Genomic DNA, 14,151 nt, shown 5'->3' with positions numbered 1-14,151 from the left:
ACTTGGGAGCCTGAAGCAGGAGAATCACTTGAACACCGGGAGGCGGAGGTTGCAGTGAGCTGAGATTGGGCCATTGCATTCCAGCCTGGAGGACAAGAGCGAGACTCCATCATAAAATAAAATAAAATAAAATAAAATAAAATAAAATAAAAACAGAGCTATGTAGGCCTATGTATATGGATATGTATGTGGGTATGAGCATGTATGCATATACATGCAAGTGTGTGTACATATATGTGTATACCTATATACATATGTCTATATATGAGATTATATTTTTCATTATATATTTTTTTCTTGGAAAGCCTGTAAGAAATAAATGAAAATACCAGAATAATAACATTGTATATTTTCATACTGCTTTAAAATTTAGAAGGTCATTGTATGATTGAATCCTCACCATACTCCATTTGCATATGTCTATATATTTAATGTAGGTTTTTCTTATGCTGTAGTGAGAAAAACTATAGATAAACTCTTCCAAATTAATTCATTGATCAATTGCCATCTGAAAAAAGGCTCTGGCACCCAAAATTAGAAAATGGTAAGGATTAAGTACCCCTCTCCTGGGCAGGTGGCTGCATGTCTAGTGAAAGTTTCTTCAAAATGGTTGGATGCCATAGTGACAAACACTTTGATCATTTCTAGAGAATCTCATTAGAAACTGCACACCGTAGTAGTACAAGCAGGAAAGCTAGCACCAGAGACAATTTTGAAAAATAGCTGCTGTTACAGTTTCCTCCCTGAGAGTAAAAGCAAAACTGATTCTGTCTTTCTTTCTGTCCTTCTTTCTTTCTTTCTTTCTTTCTTTTTTTTTCAGAGTCTCATTCTGTCGCCCAGGCTGGATTGCAGGGGTGAGATCTCGGCTCACTGCAACCTCTGCCTCCTGGGTTCAAGTGATTCTCCTGCCTCAGCCTCCCAGGTAGCTGGTAGTACAGGCATGCACTACCATGCCCAGCTACTAATTTTTGTATTTTTAGTAGAGACAGGATTTCACCATGTTGGCCAGGATGGTCTCAATCTCCTGACCTCGTAATCTGCCCATCTCTGCCTCTCAAAGTGCTGGGATTATAGGCCTGAGCCACTGTGCCCAGCTTGTTTTTTGTTGTTTCTTACAGAAATTTGCTTCTTTTTACAGCTTCACTGAGCTAAAACTTACATAGTATAAAATTCATCCATTTATAAGGATGGTAGTTTCCCCTTATCCTGGAAGGATATGGTTCAAGAACCCCAGGGGAGGATGACTGAAATCATGCACAGTATTGAACCCTAGGTATACTATGATTTTCCCATACATATGTACTTACCAAAAAATTTTATTTGTACATTAAGTGCAGTAAGAAGTTAACAGTAACTACTAGTAAAATAGAACATGTACAACAACCTATTTTTAAAAAATTATGTGAATGTGGCCTCTCTCTTTCTCTCTCAAAATCTCTTATGATATTATACCGTGGGTAACTGAAACCATGGAAAGTAAAACCATGAACAAGGAAGGAATACAATATACAGTTCAATGATTTCTGGCAAATTTACAGTTTCGTAGCCATCCCCACAATACAATTTTAGATTTCCATCACTTCACAAATTTCTGTTCATCTGCCTTTTAGTTTATCCCACTCTCATCTTCCACCCCTGGAAACCATTGATTTGCTTTCTGTCCCTATAGATGTGTCTTTCCTAGAAATTGGAATAAATAGGATCACAAAATATGTAGTCTTTTTGGCTGGATTACTTTTTAGTTTTATCCATGTTGTAGACTGTTTTAATAGTTTGTTCCTTTTCATTGATGAGTATCATTCCACACTACAGATATTCCACATCTTGTCTGTTCATTAGTGATTGAGATTTGGATTATTTTCAGTTTGAGATCATGATCAATAATTCTGCAGTGAATACTCACAAATAAAGTTTAGGTGTATGCTTCATTTATCTTCAGTTGATTTCCAGGAGTAGAATTTTGAGATTGTATGTAACTACATTTCTAAATTTTAAAGAAATTGCCAAGTTGTTTTTAAGATTTTACAATCCCACCAACAATGTATGAGAATTCGTTTCATCACATGCCCATAGGTACTTGCTATTATTAGACTTTTTAATTATAGTTATTTCAGTGGATGTACGCTAGTACGTTGTGATTTTAATTTGTGCTCCTGGTAATTTCTAATGATGTGGAGCATCTTTTCACATGCTTATTATCCATTTGCACAACTTATTTGGCTAAATGGCTACACAACTCCTTTGGTCATTTTTGAATGGTGTTACTTGCCTTATTTGTTAGTCATAAGATGTCTCTACATATTCTAGATGCTGTTTTTTGATTTATTTTTAAATTAGATGTAAAAAACTTTTTTTAAAATCCCAGTCTGTGACATACCTTTTCATTGCCTTATCAGTGTCTTTTAAAGCATAAGAGTTTTTCCAGACATGCAACAGGAAAAAAATTAAATCAATAAAGCATAAGAGTTTATAATTTCCTTGAAGTTTAACTTATCATTTTTTCTTTTGTATATAGTGTGCTTGATTTCTATTTTATTTTCTTCTAAAAGTTTTATAGTTTTAGCTCTTACATTTAAGTGTCTGATCCATTTTCCAGTCAATGTTTGTGTGTAGTGTGAGGTAGGGTTCAAGTCTATTTTTTATAGATCCAATTCTTCTAACACTATTTGTTTAAAAAAAAAATACCATCTTTCTCCCCAATGAATTGATTTAGTGCTTTTTGGAAACTCCATTGCCTATCAGAGCAGAAGTTAATTTCTATTCTTTTAATTCTGTGCCACTGATGAGCATGTCTATTTTTACACCAATGCTACGCTATCTTGATCATTCTAACTTCATATTAGCATTTGAAGTTGGTAGTGTATTTCCTCCAATTTTGTTACTAATTTTCAAAATCATAAATGTCAGTAATGATATTCTACATCAGACAGTGGCTTGATACATTACATGCATTATTTCATTATATATTGTCAACAGCATTATAAGTATTATAAGTTTACAGATTCAGCTGAAATTTAGAGAAACCAGAACTTCTACTCTGCCTGGTGGTAATAAGGCATCAACAGAAGGTGTGAGGAGACCAGTACTCATACCTACAGCTGGTAGTAATGAAGTGCTGTCCTCCTTATCCAGATGAGGAGTTATGAAAGGAGGAGAGCAAAAACAGAAGGTTTAAATAAGACCCAGAGTCTCATAACATGATAGTCAAAATCCTCAGATTTCAATATAAAACCATTCATCATATCAAGAACCAAGAAAATTTCAAATAGAGTAAAAAAGATAATCATTAGATGCCAACAGCAAAATGACAAGATAAGTTAGAATTACTTGCAAGGATATTATAGCAATGATCATAAAAATTCTTTAATGAGAAATTACAAACATACAACATAAATAATAAAACAGAGAGTCTCCGCAAAAAGAAAAAGATTTAAAAAAAGAAAGTCTGAAAATGAAATTGAAGATATAAAGAAAAATCAAAGGAACATTTTGAAAAATATAATGACCAAAATGAAATATTCAATAGATGGGCTTAATAGCAGAATGGATGGAGCAGAATGAAGAATTAGTGGACTTGAAAATAGAACAAGAGGACTTACCCAATCTGAAAAGCAGAGAGAAAACAGACTGAGAAAAAAATTAACAAAGCTTTAGGGATCTGTGGGCTTATAACAAAATTCTACCACTCGTTTTATTGGAGACTTGCAATGAGAGAATAAAGGGCAAGGATTAATATGTATTTCAAGAATGAGTTACTAAAATCTCCCCAAATTTGTGAAGAAACATAAACTCACAGATTCAAAAGGAAGAAGCTGGGTGTATCTCAAGCAAGATAAACCCAAAGAAATCCACCACAAGAAACATCATAGTCAAAAATTTTTAACTGCAAAGAAAAAAGTTTTGAAAACAGCAAGACAGAAACAACACATTGCACATAGAGAAAAAACAATTTAAATGACAATGGATTTCTCATTTAAAAAAACCATAGAAGCCAGAAGGAAGTGACAGAACATAATTCAAGTATCTAAAGAGGGACTGTTAAGTCAGAACAGTATGTCTGAGTGAAAAGACCCTTCAGGGATGAAAGCAAAATCAAGACTCAGATGAAAAAAAAGTAAGATAATTTGCAACCAGAAACCTAAAGAATTTGTCATCTATCCTAAAAGAATTGCTAAAGTCAGTACTTTTTTTTTTTTGAGACGGAATCTTGCTCTGTCGCCCAGGCTGGAGTGCAGTGGCATGGTCTTAGCTCACTGCAAGCTCCATCTCCCAGGTTCACACCATTCTCCTGCCTCAGCCTCCCGAGTAGCTGGGACTACAGGCGCCTGCCACCACACCCGGCTAATTTTTTGTGTTTTTAGTACAGATAGAGTTTCACCTTGTTAGCTAGGATGGTCTTGATCTCCTGACCTTGTGATCTGTCCGCCCCAGCCTACCAAAGTGCTGGGATTACAGGTATGAGCCACCGTGCCTGGCCTAAAGTCAGTACTCTTAACAAAGAAAATGATAAACGAAGGAATCTTGTGACATCAGGAAAGAAGAAAGAAGATAATCAAAATTATGAGTAAACACAATACACAATATATTTTTCTTCTCTTTTTGAGTCTTCTAAATTATGTTTAACAGTTAAAGCAAAAATTATAACACTGATGTGACTCTAAATTAATTAGAGAAAATATCTAAGACAATTACATCATAAACAGGGTAAGATAAAGGAATATAAAGGGAGATATTTGTTCTATACTTCACTTGAACAAGTAACATAATAATGCTATACATAAAAACACTATAAATAAATTTAAAACTACTAAAAATGTTTGAGTAAGTCATAGGAAGACAGGAAAAATGAAGCAGAAATGAGAAAACCAGAACAGACAAAAAACAAAATAGCAAATTTAACGCCATCATATCAACAAATATATTAAATGTAAGTAATCTAAATGGACCAATAAGATTGAGATCAGCAGAGTGGATTAATAAACATGATCCAAGTATATACTGAATGTTAGAAACCTACTTAATATATAATGATATGAGCTTGTCAAAAGTAAAGGATGGAAAAATATATATCATGCACATGTTAATAAAAATAAAAAAGGGATGGCTATATTAATATTAGATACAATAAACTTCAGAGCAAAGAATATTATCAGAGACAGACATTATGATAAAACAGACCAATCCACCAATAAGATATAGCAATCCTAAATGTATAAGCACCAAACAACACTTATGGCAAGCAAAATATGTGAAGCAAAAACTGACAGAAATGAAATGAGAAATAGACACATCCACATTTACAGAGATTTCAACATCCTTCTCTCAAAAATTGATGGAACTTGACAAATAATCAGGAAGATATGGAACTCAATAATACCATTCAATGACAGATATAATCAACATTTTTAGAACACTGTGCAACAATAGCAGAATACGCTTTTTTTAAGCAACCATGGAATGTATACCAAGATAGACCACATTCTTGCCGTAAAACAAACCTCAATAATTTTTTTGTTGTTTTATTTTATTTTGTTTTTAGTTTTCAGCTTTTATTTTAGATTCAAGGGGTATATGTGCAGGTTTGTTACAAAGTTATATTGCTTGATGCTGAGGTTTCGGGTATGACTGAACCTGTCACCCAGATAGTGAGCATAGTACCCAGTAGGAAGTTCTTCAGCCCTTGTCCCCCTCCCTCTCTCCTTCCTCTATTAGTCTCCAGTACCTATTTTTCCCATCTTTATATTCATGAACACCCAATGTTTAGCTCCAATTTATAAGTGAGAATATGCAGTATTTGCTTTCCTGTTTCTGTATTAGTTCACTGAGGATAATGGCCTCCACTGTATCTGTGTTGCTGTAAAGGACATGATTTTATTCTGTTTTATGGCTGCATACTATTCCATGGCATATATGTACCACATTTTCTTTATTTAACCCACCATTGATGGGCTCCTAGGTTATTTCCATGTCTTTGCTATTGTGAACAGTGATGCAATGAGCATACAAGTGTATGTGTCCTTTTGGTAGAACAATTTATTTTCCATTGGCTACATATTTAATAACAGGATTGCCAGCTTGAATGCTACTTCAACTCTTCATTCTTTGAGAAATTTCCAAACTGCTTTCCACAGTGGTTTAATTAATTTACATTCCAAGCAACAATGTAGAAGTGTTCACTTTTCTTTGCAACTTCACACCATTATCTCTTATTTTTTTGGCTTTTCAATGGAAGTCATTTAAAATTTGAAATCATTCAAAGCATGTTTTCTGACCACGATCAAATCAAACTAGAAATTAATGACAAGAAAATTACAGGAAAATCTCCAAACCCTTGGAAATGAAACATCCTATTTCTTTTTTTTTTTTTAATTTATTTATTATTATTATACTTTAAGTTGTAGGGTACATGTGCATAACGTGCAGGTTTGTTACATATGTATACTTGTGCCATGTTGGTGTGCTGCACCCATGAAACATCCTATTTCTAAATAATCCATGGGTCAAAAAGAAATCCTCAAGATAAACAAAGACAGATAGAGATGAATGAAAATTACTGTTCAACATATCAAAATTTGTGGACAAAACTCAAGCAGTGCTGAGAAGAAAACTTGTATCACTAAATGCCTATATTAGAAAAGAAGAAAAGTCTCAAATCCATAATCACAATTCTCATCTGAAGAAACTAGAAAAAAAAGAAGAGTACCTTGTTCCCAAATCAAGCCAAAAGAAGGATAAAAGGAAGAGCAAAACTCAATGAAACTGAAAACATATAAATAGAGAAAGTTGGTGAAAAAAAAAAACTTGTTTTTCTAAAAAGTCAATAAAATTGACAAACCTCAATTTTGTAATTAAGTAAGACTGACAGAGAAAAGAAGAGAGAAAAGACACACATTTCCAATACCTGGAATGAGTCAAGGATATCACTACAGACCCTGAAAACATAAAAATAATCATCAGGAAATACTAAAACAGTTTTGCACACATAAACTTGACAACTTATATGAAATAGATTGATTCATCAATAAAACATAAACTACTACAACTCATTAAACACAAAATATATCAATTAAGTGCCTCATAACTATCATGAAATTTGCATTTGTAATTTGCATGAGTAATTTGTAATTCATAACTCCTAAAAGGGAAATCTCAATTCCCAGATGGTTATATTGGATAATTATATGAAACAGTTAATATTAATTTTTCACACCTCTTTCAGAAAATAGAGAGAAGGTAATACATTGGCATTCATGTTATGAAGTTGTATTCCCCCAGTACTAAAACCAGACGAAGCTAGTACAGAAATAAAAAAGAAAAAATAAAGACAAATATCTCTCACAAACATAGATGCAAACATCCTTATCACTAGCAGATAGAATTCAGCAATATATAAAAATAATTTACACCATAACCAAGCGAGGTTTATTCCAGGAATATAGGGCCAGATTAGTATTTGAAAATCAATCAATCTTATTAACAGGCTAAAAAATAAAAAATCACAGGATCTTCTCAATTGCAGCCTTGACCTCCCAGGCTCAAGCAATCCTCCCACCTCAGCCTCCATAATAGCTGAGACCACAGGTGCAAGCCACCATGCCCAGCTAATGTGTTGCTGTTAATCTTTTGTAGAGACAGGGTCACACCATGTTGCCCAGGCTGGTCTTGAACTCCTGGTCTCAAGTAATTCTCCCACTTCAGCCTCCTAAAGTACTGGGACTACAGGTGTGAACCACTGTGCTTGGCCTCAGAAATTTACCCATATGTAATTTTTAAAGCTTCTAGAGAAATGGGAATAGAGGAAAACTTCCTCAACTTGATAAGAAACATTGCAAAAACAAACAAACAAACAAAATCGCAGCAAGCATTATATATAATGGTGAAAAACTGAAGACTTCTCTCAAGATTGAGAACAAAACAAGAATGTTTGCTCACACCATTCTTAGTCAAAATTGTGACAGAAGTGCTAGCCAGTGCAATACGGCAAGAAAAAAAACTAAATGCATACAAGTCAGAAAGAAATAAATGTTACTGGTGACATGTTTGTTTAAATAGAAACATATGACAATGTTAACATTGTTGGGGACCTGGCTAGAGTATACAAGAACTCTCTCTTACATGTTATTTCTTACAACTGCATGTGAACCCACAATTATCTTAAAAGGTTTAACTTTAAAAATATGTTCAGACAACATTAAATACCACAAAAATATTACAAAGCATGACATTTAGCAGTCAAAATAACTTCTGTGTTATATTCTTTTTTCAACCCGAGGCCCTGTGCAGATATATCATGGAATTGTCATTTTTATTTATTAGGTTAAAGTTGTACTTGGCATAGAGAAGAATTTAGCAATACAAAAAAATAGTGCTTGTTTATCTACTCTTAGCCTAGAAAGAGGCAGTCATGTAAACTGAAACATAAGAACATTTCCCTTTATCTTTCTGTCTTGCTTACTCTTTATTGTTTTTATTGGTTTGAACTTATTGTTAGACTTTTATGTAATACTTATTTATTATGAAAATTTCAGAAGAAATTATTGTTATCCTTGGGAAAGCATTTATTTTTGATATATGAAATGAAGGGAGAAGAAAATATGTACTTCAAAAAATTAAGATGTCACTGCATAGACATAGTTTCCAACTTAAATTTTAAAAGTATTCTATAAATATCATTCTTTAAATACCACTAAAAAGATATATAGATAGCAACCTCCATGGGCCATGGCAACACATCTTGTACTGGAATTTTCTTTTTGCAATAAACAAAGAACAACAAGAATAATATAAGAGGCAATTTTTTTTAAGGATTGTACAATAGGCTGAGGAGAACTATGATCCTTAAGAGAAGGAAAATATTAAGATGAGTCCAGATTCACTGCAGACTTTGAGCTAGGGAGATGGAGTCCAAACAGATAAGTGGTGTCCCTTAGTTGAGGAACTGTGTGTAGGGGGAGAAATCTGGGTGAGTGTTCTTCCCCACAGGCTCTTCTCTGAGGGCTCAATGTAAGGTAACTCCCATGAGGCCAAGAAGGGATGTCTACTGTGATCCTCAGCTTCACTGAGATATGAGGTATTGCATGATACAGGGAGAGGTTAGAGATGAAAGGGAGATGAAAGGTATTGCACAATACAGGGAGAGGTTCAGATGGAAAGGAGCTAACTTACTAGATATTTCACATTCAGTTGAGATCTCAGAGAAGCCATTCTTTATGGGTAAGTGCCATACTCTAGAGAGGATTCCTCATTAAGACTAGGGACTAAACAAAATTTAATTCATCTTAGCAAATAATAAAATCAAATCTAAGTGGACCAAACATTCTAGCAGTTATTTAACTGTTGTCATATCAAAGCCTAACACATTTCAGGGAAAATAACATAATCCAGCATCCCTAATTTATCATCCACAAATGCAAGCATATAACAAAAAGTTACTAGACATGGGAATAAGGAAGAAAAATGTGACACATAATCAATTTAAAAAGCAGTTAGTATTGTAGTAAAAGCAGGTTGAATTGACTTAAAGAAACCAACCATCTTTAGGATGTTAAATTTTCCCCCCTAAAAGAATAGTATCACTTTTCATTTGTTCAAGGCGTCATGTGCCAATCATTCCCTTCAAATAGAATAAGTGTACTTTTTCTGCTAGGTCAAAAGTAAAAACAAGGAAAGTAATAGAAACATTAGGCAGAGACAGGTAAGGAAGTTATTGTAGAAGCCTAAGAAAGATGGTGATGAAAATTCCAAATAGATTTTGACTAGATGAAGAGGAAAATTGGTTTTTGGGTACATTTTGCAGGTAAACTCTGATGTGGATGAAGGGATTGGGGAATACAGGTAAAAGACAAAAGGAGAAATCAACATTATTTCCCAGGTTTTGCTTAAGCAACTGGATGGAAAGTGCCCTGTTAATGAGATGGAATAGGTTTCAGTGGAAGAAACTCCCAAAACTTCATTTTAGCATGTCAGATTTGTGAAGTCTATTAGGCATTCTCAGGGAGATAGTTACAGATAGACTCTACTGATTAGGGTAGAATTCCAGAAGACGTGACTCTGGTTGTCAACAACAGGTTGATGTACTTAAAGCCACGGTACTTGGTGAGATCTCCTAGATAGTAGTATACATAAAGAAGAGAAGAGGATCAGAATCTAGACACATTCCTCATAAGCAAACTAGAATTGTCAAACGTTACATAAAACCCATAACATAAAGGATGCGTATTTATTTTACAAAGGTATTAATTTGATGGGCCTTTAAGATAGAAGACTTGATAAAGAATTATATATTGCTTTCTAAAAACCCAGTTTATATATAATGCTGAATGAGTACATCTAGATTAAAGAGATGTTCAATTTTATTTATTGCTTAATGTGGAATGATAAGTAGTTCATTCAGAATTCTCCCATTTAATTTTTTGTTCTCCTCAATGCATAATCATCATTTTGTATTTCTCCTTTCTCCCTCATACGAGAGTATTGTATTCAGGATTTCAAGTGGAGGAAACAGAAAAGTTCATGTACATTTGATTTTGGGGGATGTGTAAATGAGCAAGTGATATGAAATAGAGCCAGAGTTTTAAGGGATTTTATCTTTTGCTTTAATAAAACATTGGTACATCAGGATTTCCTAGATATAAGATCATATCCTAGACAAACAGAGATAGTTTAACTTCCCTTTTTCAATTTAGATATGCTTTATTTCTCTCTCTTACTTGATTGCTCTGTCTAGGACTCCCAGTTCTATGATGAATAGGAGTGGTGCAAGTGAGCATCCTTGTCTTGTTCTAGTTCCTAGCGGAGAGTGTTTTCAACTTTCCTCCATTCAGTATGATGATGTTAGTCGGTTTGTCAAATATGGCTCTTATTATCTTGAAGTATGTTCCTTCTATGCCTAGTTTCTTGAGGGTTTTTAATCATGAAGGGTTACTGGATGCTTTTCCTGCATCTATTGAAATAATTGTATATTTTTGTTTTAAATTATTTATATGATGAATCACAATTATTGATTTGCTTATGTTGAACCATCCTTGCATCCCTGGGATGAAACCCATTTGATCATGGTGAATTATCTTTTGATAAATTTTGATGTGTTGTTGGATTTGATTTGCTACTATTTTGTGCAGGATTTTTTCATGTGTGTTTTTCAGGGATACTATATAGGTCTGTGGTTTTGTTTGTGTGTGTGTCCTTTGTGGACTTTGGTATCAGGGTGATCCTGGTTTTGTAGAATGAATTAGTGAGCTATCGAAATGTAAAAATAAATAGCGATATTAAGAAAAATATTTTTTATTAAAGGCTTTATCTGCACATGTAAAAATATTAATGTCTTTAAAAATATTCCAAAGTTTTATAGACAGAAAATAAAGCAAGGGAAGTGTTTGTATCATTTTGAAGATAAGTCTGATATTCAGCACTCTAAGGATATATTTTACTAATCCAAAAATTCAAATTGACTTCGACCTGAATAGTGCCAACCAGTTAAATTAAATATAGGGATGGAGGAAACATTACATGGTTATTGTACTCTAAGTGCTATTTTTATATTCTCACTATTAGCATAAACCTGAAAATTGAATTTAGAATTGTAACTGGATAAGAGCAGCTTCACCATCACCCCCAATCCATGAAAGTCTGAAAACCTAAACAAACAAGCAAAAAAATTAAAAAAAAACAATGATAATGGGAAGATTACATACTTGATCAGAATAAATCAAGTTATCTCAGTTACTCCATTGTGTTACATTCAGCTTTTTTGAATCTAGCACGCAAACTGGGGTTGATTTATGCTTAATACAACCACATGATCATTCACACATTCTCCCTCTCTTGAGTTTATAAATTTAAGCATATAGCTTCATGGTTTTTATCTCTGTGAAAAATCCATCCAATCTGATATATCAGACTTAATATTTCAAAACTGTGGCAAATAAGCAAACAAAAAAACTCTCATGGTGATACAGAAAATTTACAACAAAGTATTTGTTATCAGAAAGGCACCTACAAGAGCATTGAAGTTTTTCTTTCTAGATTCCATCTTGATGCAAAATGCATCATGTAGCCTCAGGCACACCACAGTTAAAATAAAGCAACTGCTGATATGCTGATGAGCTGTGATATATGCTGGGCTGCTTGGGAAGCAAAGGAAAGACCTTATGTTTACTGGTAAAATCTAGCAATCGAAAGTAGATCATTTTATTTCTGCTCTATGGGTAATAATAGTGAAAATGGGTTCCAAGATGGCCAAATAGGAACAGCTCCAGTCCACAGCTCCCAGCATGAGCGATGCAGAAGATGTGTGATTTCTGCATTTCCAACTGAGGTACCGGCTTCATCTCACTGGGGCTTGTCAGACAGTGGGTGCAGCCCACTGAGTGTGAGCTGAAGCAGGGCGAGGCATTGCCTCACCTGGGAAGTGCAAGAGGTCAGGGAATTCCCTTTCCTACCCAAGGGAAGCTGTGACAGACCACACCTGGAAAATTGGGTCACTCCCACCCTAATACTGTGCTTTTCCAATGGTCTTAGCAAACAGCACACCAGGAGACTATATCCCATGCCTGTCTCAGAGGGTCCCACACCCACTGAGCCTCACTCATTGCTAGCACAGCAGTCTGAGATTGAACTGCAAGGTGGCAGCGAGGCTGGGGGAGGGGCACCCACCATTGCTGAGGTTTGAGTAGGTAAACAAAGCACCTGGAAAACTTGAACTGGGTGGAGCCCACTGCAGCTCAAGGAGGCCTGCCTGCCTCTGTAGACTCTACCTCTGGGGGCAGGGCATAACTGAACAAAAGGCAGCAGAAACCTCTGAGGACTTAAATGTCCCTGTCTGACAGTTTTGAAGAGAGTAGTGGTTCTCCAAGCACCGAGTTTGAGATCTGAGAATGGACAGAATGCCTCCTCAAGTGGGTTCCTGACCCCTGAGTAGCCTAACTGGGAGGCACCCCCCATTAGGGGCAGACTGACACCTCACACATCCAGGCACCCCTCTGAGACGAAGCTTCCAGAGGAACAATCAGGCAGCAACATTTGCTCTTCAGCAATATTCGCTGTTCTGCAGCCTCTGCTGCTGATACCCCGGCAGACAGGGTCTGGAGTGGACCCCAAGCAAACTCCAACAGACCTACAGCTGAGGGTCCTGACCGTTAGAAGGAAAACTAACAAACAGAAAAGACATCCACACCAAAACCCCATCTGTACGTCACCATCATCAAAGACCAAAGGTACATAAAACCACAAAGAGGGGGAAAAAAACGGAGCAGAAAAGTTGAAAATTCTAAAAATCAGAGCGCCTCTCCCCTTCCAAAGGAATGCAGTGCCTCGCCAGCAACGGAACAAAGCTGGAAGGAGAATGACTTTGACGAGTTGAGAGAAGAAGGCTTCAGATTATCAAACTTCTCTGAGCTAAAGGAGAAGGTTCAAACATATCGCAAAGAAGCTAAAAACCTTGAAAAAAGATTAGACGAATGGCTAACTAGAATCACCAGTGTAGAGAAGTCCTTAAATGACCTGATGGAGCTGAATACCATGGCACGAGAACTACATGATGAATGCACAAGCTTCAGTAGCTGATTTGATCAACTGGAAGAAGGGGTATCAGTGATTGAAGATCAAATAAATGAAATGAAGCAAGAAGAGAAGTTTAGAGAAAAAAGAGTAAAGAGAAATGAGCAAAACCTCCAAGAAATATGAGACTATGTGAAAAGAACAAATCTACATCTCATTGGTGTACCTGAAAGTGATGGGGAGAATGGAAACAAGTTGGAAAACACTCTGCAGGATATTATCCAGGAGAACTTCCCCAACCTAGCAAGGCAGGCCAACATTCAAATTCAGGAAATACAGAGAACACCACAAAGATACTCCTTGAGAAGAGCAACTCCAAGACACATAATTGTCAGATTCACCAAAGTGGAAATGAAGGAAAAAATGTTAAGGGCAGCCAGAGAAAAAGGTTGGGTTACCCACAAAAGGAAGCCCATCAGACTAACAGTGGATTTCTTGGCAGAAACTCTACAAGCCAGAAGAGAGTGGGGGCCAATATTCAACAGTCTTAAAGAAAAGAACTTTCAACCCAGAATTTCATATACAGCCAAACTAAGCTTCATAAGTGAAGGAGAAATAAAATCCTTTACAGACAAGCAAATGCTGAGAGATTTT

Source organism: Macaca nemestrina, chromosome 9 (genome assembly GCF_043159975.1).
Source record: "Macaca nemestrina isolate mMacNem1 chromosome 9, mMacNem.hap1, whole genome shotgun sequence".
Classification (NCBI taxonomy): domain Eukaryota; kingdom Metazoa; phylum Chordata; class Mammalia; order Primates; family Cercopithecidae; genus Macaca; species Macaca nemestrina.
The sequence above is the reverse complement of the archived record's forward strand: the minus strand, read 5'-3'. Positions refer to the sequence as shown.